Source organism: Stomoxys calcitrans, chromosome 3 (genome assembly GCF_963082655.1).
Source record: "Stomoxys calcitrans chromosome 3, idStoCalc2.1, whole genome shotgun sequence".
NCBI lineage: Eukaryota > Metazoa > Arthropoda > Insecta > Diptera > Muscidae > Stomoxys > Stomoxys calcitrans.
Window position 1 is genome coordinate 85,253,401 of NC_081554.1, and position 8,333 is coordinate 85,261,733.

The window sequence follows — 8,333 nt, forward strand, 5'->3', positions numbered from 1 at the left end:
ACAATAATTTGATGTAGTGGGAAAAGACTTTTATATGGAAGGACCGAATCCCCCCGCCCGACTGATGCTAGCTCTTCAATGGCTCCCGCAGTCCTCTCTATATGTCAGCTCTAGGATGCCTCGAATTAACAAAACTTTTGCATCATTTCCTTCTTGGACATTACAATACAAATTTGGCGCCCAACGTGGGGCCGGAGAAAGGATAATGCTCGTCCTTTTTTTGGTTCCAATTCTTGAATTTTTATATTAATTAATTTTTACAGGATCATATATTTTAAGTTCATTTCTTTTTTTACAGATTTTAAAGCCCTAAGTGTCTTTGTGACTTGAGTCTTCGAATAGCTGTTGAGCCTGGCAGGATCCTTAGCATCTTGGCATTTACAGTCCAAGATGGCTAACCGCTAGATACTCAACAACCATTTCGTGGATTAGATGAGCATTGACATTGAGGTCACTTTGAGATTTGTAACGACTTTTCTAAAAGGTTTCTAAGATTTTTTTTATGGGACTTAGTTATTGACATTCTTTTTGAATTAGCTAGGACTTCATTAATTTGGCTCCCTGCAATTTTAATGACCGCTGTCAAAAGGACAAAGGGTCCTTGCTTAAGTGATTCTACTAGGTTGGTTTGTTCGTAAGAATTTTCTTTTAGACTGATTAGAGAAGTTCCATAGCCCTGTTTGAGTACCAGTATCTACCGAGTCTACTACCCACACTTTTAACTTTATGGTTTCGAAGGTACAAGAAAACATCGTTTTTTTATGAAAATAGAGAAATTTTGCAAATTTTTATTCTAAGTGTCATTACTGAAAAAGTAACTGCATTACAAATATTGTTCGACCAATTTTTATTTCTATTATAATATTTTTTTTTCATATAATTATTACCCTTATAAATATTTTTTATATATATAGATGCAAATATTTTATACATAAATATATCTTTATATTTTTTTAATTGCCCATGGTATACATTGATTAGTTTTCGATTTTTTGCTTGGGTTAGTTAAATTACTTTTTTTTTTAATTCGTTTTCCATTTATATACTGAAAATGCCGGTTGAAAATTCACCGCCACGGTCTTCCGCACAAGCAGATGCTACAGTCCCTAGTTCAAATCCGACGATTTGTAGGATCTGTAAGGAATTAATGAGAGAGGGTGAGGATTGTTTTACAAATGAGGGATGTTTACATACGTTCCATAGGTTATGTATTGAGACTCATTTGTCTGGCTCAAATGAATGTCCGATCTGCAAAAGGATATGCCAATCTGTCAGGGATAAAGAGAGAGCTGCAAGAGATGTTTCGAGGAAAACAAATCCCTCTCGTGGTAAAGGACGTGGTGCAACAAATCGCTACTATAACACACGTAGCACAGTTCGCGACTTTTTTCAAGGTCATATAGATAATTTACAGAATAATAGTGCAGGTTCGCAAGAACATCGCCAAACGGCATCTGATGCTGATAACGTGTCCCTTGATCAGGATGGTTCCTTTTTATTACCCCAGCCACCAATAGATGGCAATAGTAATGCTAACATAGCTCCTTTTGGTCATGCAGAAATTAATCGTATGATAGAGACAACCCTAACTAGATTGCTTCGGAATGCAGGACGGTGCACAGGACAGGTTGATAGTTCCCATGGTGTTGATCGAACCCCAGATAGAGACCAGGTTGATTACAATTCAAGAGAGTTACATCAACGTGCTAGTCTGAATATACCTCAGCCGAATCAGAATGTACCATGGCCATCGCAGGCGAATTCCCAATTACCGAGAACAGCTCAGAATTTCTTTCAGTTGGCTGATCATCTACCACAGCAAAGAGACCGGGCTTCTCAACAGAATAGGATTCCAAATTTTCCTACCAATGGTACACAGGATCCTAGTTACCCAGATCAGAATTTCCAATTTTCGAATATGTCACCCAGTTCTTTCCAGACAAATATGCCCATGGACAAGATTACGTCCACGATTCAGAACTGGAATCTTAAATTCGATGGTTCATCGAATGGATTGAATGTAGAAGAGTTTTTATATCGTTTAGGTTCTTTGACCTCTGATTGTTTTAATGGGGATTACAATGTGATATGCAAGAATCTTAACAGTCTACTTACTGGCAAGGCACGAGACTGGTTCTGGCGCTATCATAAGCAAGTCCAGACGGTCGAGTGGAACTCTTTTTGTGAGGCGTTAAGGAATCAGTATCGAGAATTTAAATCGTCTTTTGACATAAGAGAAGAGATACGCGCACGGAAACAGAGACCGAATGAAAATTTCGATGCCTTTTTCGAGGCTGTTTCGTCAATGATGGACAAGCTCCCTAGGGGTATGTCAGAACCAGAATTAATAGAAATCCTTGCACGAAATCTTCGTCCTGAAATCCGCCAGGATCTACTCTATGTGCCAATACATTCAATTTCGCACCTCCGCAGACTGGTACAGATGCGCGAGAATTTTTTCAATGACGAATACGTCCGCAAGAATTTGACAAATAGAAACCCAAATGCTTTTCAAATGCCCCGTCGCAATATTTCGGAAATTGTTACTGAGGAGAATGACGTAGCAAGTTTAGTTGATGAGCCCGATATGATGGTGGAAGCCATTCAGAAGAATGACCAGAATTTCGCGTGTTGGAATTGCGATAAGACTGGACACCACTGGCAGGATTGTGTCCAAGATCGCACAATATTTTGTTACGGGTGCGGTGCCAAAAACACCTATAAGCCCAATTGCAACAAGTGTCTCAGTAGGAAACCGAATTTTTCAAAAAACTCGAGGCAGAAAGGTTCTCTGCCGGAGGACATATAGCGCCGGATCAAGGATCGGCAAAACAACATTTAGCAAACAATACACTCTTAGCACCCGGATTGGTCACACCCGGTCAAGACATTTTAAATGAGAATGATTCAAATTCTCGTCCCATTACCATCCTCAAGAGACCAGAGCAGATCGAACCAGATTCGTACTGCGATATTTCACAGATAATAAGACCTAAATTACCCTATCATAGAAGATGGGAAATTTACTGTCGAAGAAGAGATGAGATTTTTGATGTTGATTCCCTATCAATGCCCCAGTCAAAGAAGACAAGGCGCTCGACTATTCGTTATAGATTATACTTTAGGAATAGAAAGCTTTGCAGAAAATTTTTCGTATCCACAATCATTTCAAACCCAAAGGATCTTCGATACTATGCAAAGGTGTCCTTTTTGAATTTCGAGGAATATGGTTTATTAGATACGGGGGCAAACGTTAGCTGCATTGGCTCAGACTTAGCGAGACATGATTTTTCTAAATACCCAGTCTTTTACAAGACTAATTCGCATGTGAAAACCGCAGACGGAAATCCACTTAAGGTACAGGGATGGCTTGACGTCGAATTATCCTTTAAAGGTCAGACTAGGCGCTTGAAATTTTTTATTATACCCAGTATCGCACAGAGACTGATCTTAGGTGTCGATTTCTGTAGACTTTTTAACCTCATGCCTGATATTGTTGGCTCTATAGACGTTATCACGTCAAGTGATGGTACTAGTGTTGATATACCACCGAAGGGGTTAGATTTTGTTCCACTCTCCACTAATTTAGGAGACGAGGAGAAACCAGAGTCAGAAGATACTGATTTGTACCCTTTAAGTGATTCACAGCGTCGTCGATTACAGACAGTGATAGATCTTTTCCCTAATTTCGAGTCTCAAGGACTTGGTCGCACAACTCTATTGAAGCACGCAATCAATGTGGGTTCGGCTCAACCAATAAAACAGCGGTTTTACCCAGTATCACCTGCTGTTGAGAAACTGATGTTCGCTGAAGTAGACCGCATGTTAGAGTTAGGCGTGATAGAACCGTCAAATTCCCCTTGGAGTTCACCTATGAGGTTGGTGGTGAAGCCCAACAAGGTACGCCTTTGTTTGGATGCACGGAAGTTGAATTCCGTGACCGAGAAAGATGCGTATCCATTACCTAATATCGAGGGTATATTTGCGAGGTTACCAAAGGCCAATCTTATTTCAAAATTGGATCTAAAGGATGCCTTTTGGCAAATTGCCCTTGATGAGAAGTCCAAAGCCTTGACTGCGTTCACAGTCCCGGGAAGGCCTCTGTACCAATTTGTGGTCATGCCATTCGGGCTGTGTAACGCAGCCCAGACGATGTGTAGGTTAATGGATGCGTTGATCCCACCTGACCTTCGGCATAGTGTGTTTGGTTATCTAGATGACCTTATAATAGTCTCTGATGATTTTGAGTCTCATATTGAAGCATTGATGAGGATATCTTCTCAATTTAGGAAGGCTAATCTTACGTTGAATATTTCGAAGAGTAAGTTATGTGTCACGAGAGTTGGTTATCTAGGCTATGTAATAGGAAATGGCGGCATTATGGCAGACAAGGAGAAAGTTACGGCGATAACTAACTGGCCAGTTCCAAAAACCCTTAAACAGGTTCGAGGTTTCCTCGGTTTAACGGGCTGGTACAGGAGGTTCATCCAAAACTTTTCGATGCAGGTTGCTGCTATCACAGACATTCTTTCGACCAAGAAGAAATTCTTGTGGACTGAAGAGGCCCAACAAGCCTTTGAAAGGATTAAGACACTTTTAACTTCGGCACCTATTCTCACTAACCCTGACTTCTCGAAAAAGTTTTATCTACACTGCGACGCTAGTAATTACGGCATCGGAGCAGTTCTTGTTCAAATGGATGATGAGGGCAATGAAAAGCCCATAGCATACATGAGCAAGAAACTGAACTCCGCGCAACGTAATTACAGCGTCACAGAGAGAGAATGTCTGGCGGCCGTCGAGGCGATCAAGAAGTTCCGATGTTACTTGGAACTCCAGGAATTTGAGGTTATCACGGACCATTCGAGTTTATTATGGTTAATGCGTCAACCTGATTTGACAGGAAGATTAGCCAGATGGGTCTTTAAATTACAAAGCTACAAATTTACCATTAGACACAGGAAAGGGTCTGATAATGTAGTACCGGATGTTCTTTCTAGGATACATTCCGAGGAAATTTCCAGCTTAGAAATTGTCGGACCAGAAATCGATTTAAATTCCCCTTGTTTTACGGACGATGAATACCAGCAACTGAAGGAGAGGGTTAATAGGGATCAGGCACGGTTTCCAGACTTGAAAGTTGTTGATAAATATGTATACTACCGTACCAAACACTATACTGGTGATGAACTTTTAGACCAGCAGGCATGGAAGTTATGGGTACCTGTAGGACTTAGAAACCAGACCATATCAGTGGCTCATGATTCTCCAGTCTCAGCTCATGGCGGCATGGCCAAAACTTTAGACCTTTTGAGGAGAAATTTCTTCTGGCCAGGCATGGTTCAAGATGTTAGAACCTATGTGAGGGATTGTGACGTTTGTAAGACGACGAAGGCAACCAATCAGATAATGAAGCCACCAATGAGTAATCAGTCCGTTTCTGTCCGTCCGTTTCAAAAACTTTACATAGATATTTTAGGTCCATACCCCAGAAGTAAGTCCGGTTTTATTGGTCTTCTCATTGTTCTAGACCACCTAACAAAGTTTCATTGGCTCTGTCCTTTGAAAAAATTCACTTCTGCAGCCATACAAAACTTTTTACAGAAGGAAATTTTTCACATGTATGGAGTACCTGAAACCATTATAAGTGACAATGGTTCACAATTTCGTGCAAACGAATTAAACGCATTTTTTACATCATTAGGTATTAACCACGTTTATACCGCACTCTACTCACCGCAATCAAATGCCTCTGAGAGAGTCAATAGGTCTCTGATTGCGGGTATACGAGCGTACCTTAAAAACGACCATCGAAAGTGGGATGAAAATCTTTCATTCATAAGCTGTGCGCTTAGAAATTCATACCACCAATCGATTGGCTGCTCTCCTTTTCATGCCCTGTTCGGCTTTGAGATGGTTACCCATGCGTCGTCATACGAACTCCTTAAGAACTTGAAACTTTTAGACGAGCCAGGTGCAGGCCTGCCTCATGATGATCATATGCAGTTGATTAGGAGAGATCTTCGCAAACATATAAGAGAGGCGTTCGAAAGAAACCAGAAACAATATAATCTCCGTGTTAGACATGAAAATTTCCAAATAGGACAAGAGGTTTTCAGGCGCAATTTCGCACAAAGCAGCATGGAGAAAGCTTTTAATGCCAAACTTGCACCAGTTTTTATTAAGGCAAGAGTGCGTGAGAAATTAGGAAGCCACTACTATGTGCTGGAGGACAAGCAAGGAAAACTTGTTGGCACCTTTCATGCCAAAGACATTCGAACGTAGCTCAGTTCCATCTAATTCGCTTCCAGATTTGGGCGAATTATCTGGTTTGTAATGAACCTTTGCTGGAGATAGTGTGTTTTTTTTGTTTTGCAATATGAGCACCAACATTTCTTCATGAGTTGCTCACCTTTTATGTGCCTAGTTTTGGTATGGCACAGCTACAATTCCGTTTGTAACACTTGAAATGCCTGACTGCCATTGACTGTCCGACCATCTGTCTATCCTTTTGTCTGTCCGCACGATTTTTACCTACTTTCAAGATTCTACAATCAATTTCATTACACGCATTAAAATGCCCAGTTCATATATGGTCTGAAGGTGTCTATTGGGGGTAATTCACATGAATCTTATTACACTTAACGAAGTTTAACTTACATTTGCCCATTTGAAGTCATCAGCTGAAGGCCCTTGTGAATTTTGTCCATGGAGGACGAAATTTGGCCAGTCTTTATGAATTTTTTTGCGATAACTCACCATGTTCACAATACTGTATTTTTGTCACATTTCAAGATTTGACTCCGGCCATGGCAACGGGAACGAGAAAAAACAGGAATTTGTGAGAATATTTTTCTGCAAATTATTTCCACCTACTTACGGTTTGGTTTTAACATCATTTAATTTTTTATATGCATTAGCATATACCCATTAAATTATTATTATGCCACGACATTTGTATACAAAATACCCTTTTTTGATTTTTTTGTCCACGGCTCCCGGTCAGCTTCTTCTCAATTCTTCTTCAATTTGGAATTTTTTATGAACGTCATTTCGAATTTCAAAATTTTTTTTCTTTATAATTCAAATTCTTTTTTATTATAAATTCTTTAGAAAAAATGTGTTCCAATAAGGAACAGTTATGTCTTTTTTTAAGTAATGTCTATAATAGCAAAACAATAAATAGAAACAGGTCGATGATGTGCTATCAAAATCATTTTCTATTACACCCATTTTGTTTTGATATGGAATTTTATAGCAGCAAGCACTTGTACGTACAATTCACTACTGTGTACAAGAAACGTACCCACAAGCGGCTATTCGGCCGGTCATTTGATGCAAGACTTGCAAATTTATATAGATTTTTTCTCTTTTTGTGGATATAGGAAAAAAATGAGACTTTCCAGATAATATCCTTACCAACAGATTTAATTGGACATTTCTCTAGGTCTAGAAGTTGCATTTTGGAATTGAGTGTCCGAAATGAGGTTTTTTTTTATTGTGGCAACCATATGTGGTCAATGCAATTGGCAACATGAAGTGAGATTAGTTTTGACGTTTCCTTTCGACCTTTTTTTTTTTTGCACGGATGAGGAGCTGCAAGTGGCAGAACCAACTTCAGAACTTCCTATTGTCTGCCAACTGTGAAAGGGAAAGCATCAACTCTTTAAATAAAATCCAGACCTTATCCCACGGATCGTTTAATTATTTTGCTTAGTGAAGTTCGAATAGTGCAAATATAACTTTTTTAGAATATTTTTTTTGTAAATGTTTGTGTCATTTTTTGAAAGAGGTAAGGGATCCTTTTTGGCTTTGTATTTTGGTGATTTTTTTTAGCATGACAGTGTTTTTATCTTAGATTCGCCTAAGAGTCAGTGCACCTCGTGATTGGGAAAATCTTAATTTGATCGACCAGCCTCACTTTTCCTTGTGCATTAGGGAATAAGTGCACGATACAGCACCAAATTTTCCCAAAGAATATTGTGCAGGAATCGCCATTGAGATCACCTGGTGCATTACATTGTGCTGGAATCTAGACCAGAATCTATTTTTGATGAAATCACGCTGGCAGAAGTGCAGCGTGATATATTTTTTTCGATTGCACCCGACGCAGTTGCAGCCCTTTGAATTTTTAATAATTTTTGCCCACCAACCAAGGCCTTTGGCCTCGTCTAACACCTTATTGGCTTGTTAAATCCCAAAAACCGAATGAATTTGCCATAGCCAAGGCACGAAGATAGCTGAGATGAGAATGGCTCAACTCATCCATCAACCAGCTTAGACGACCCGCAGCGACAAGGAATAAGCCACCACCATAACCATCATATATCTAT

At 39.6% G+C, this 8,333-nt stretch overlaps 1 long non-coding RNA gene across 1 annotated transcript; it reads right to left on the bottom strand.

The window, feature by feature from the left end:
• Positions 1-959: 959 nt before the first annotated feature.
• LOC131996362 (uncharacterized) lies at positions 960-7,400 on the bottom strand. Its single transcript, XR_009397798.1, has 3 exons — positions 6,881-7,400; positions 6,661-6,772; positions 960-1,134 (listed from the first exon to the last, which is right to left on the bottom strand). It is a non-coding gene; the product is annotated as an uncharacterized LOC131996362 (long non-coding RNA).
• Positions 7,401-8,333: the final 933 nt, after the last annotated feature.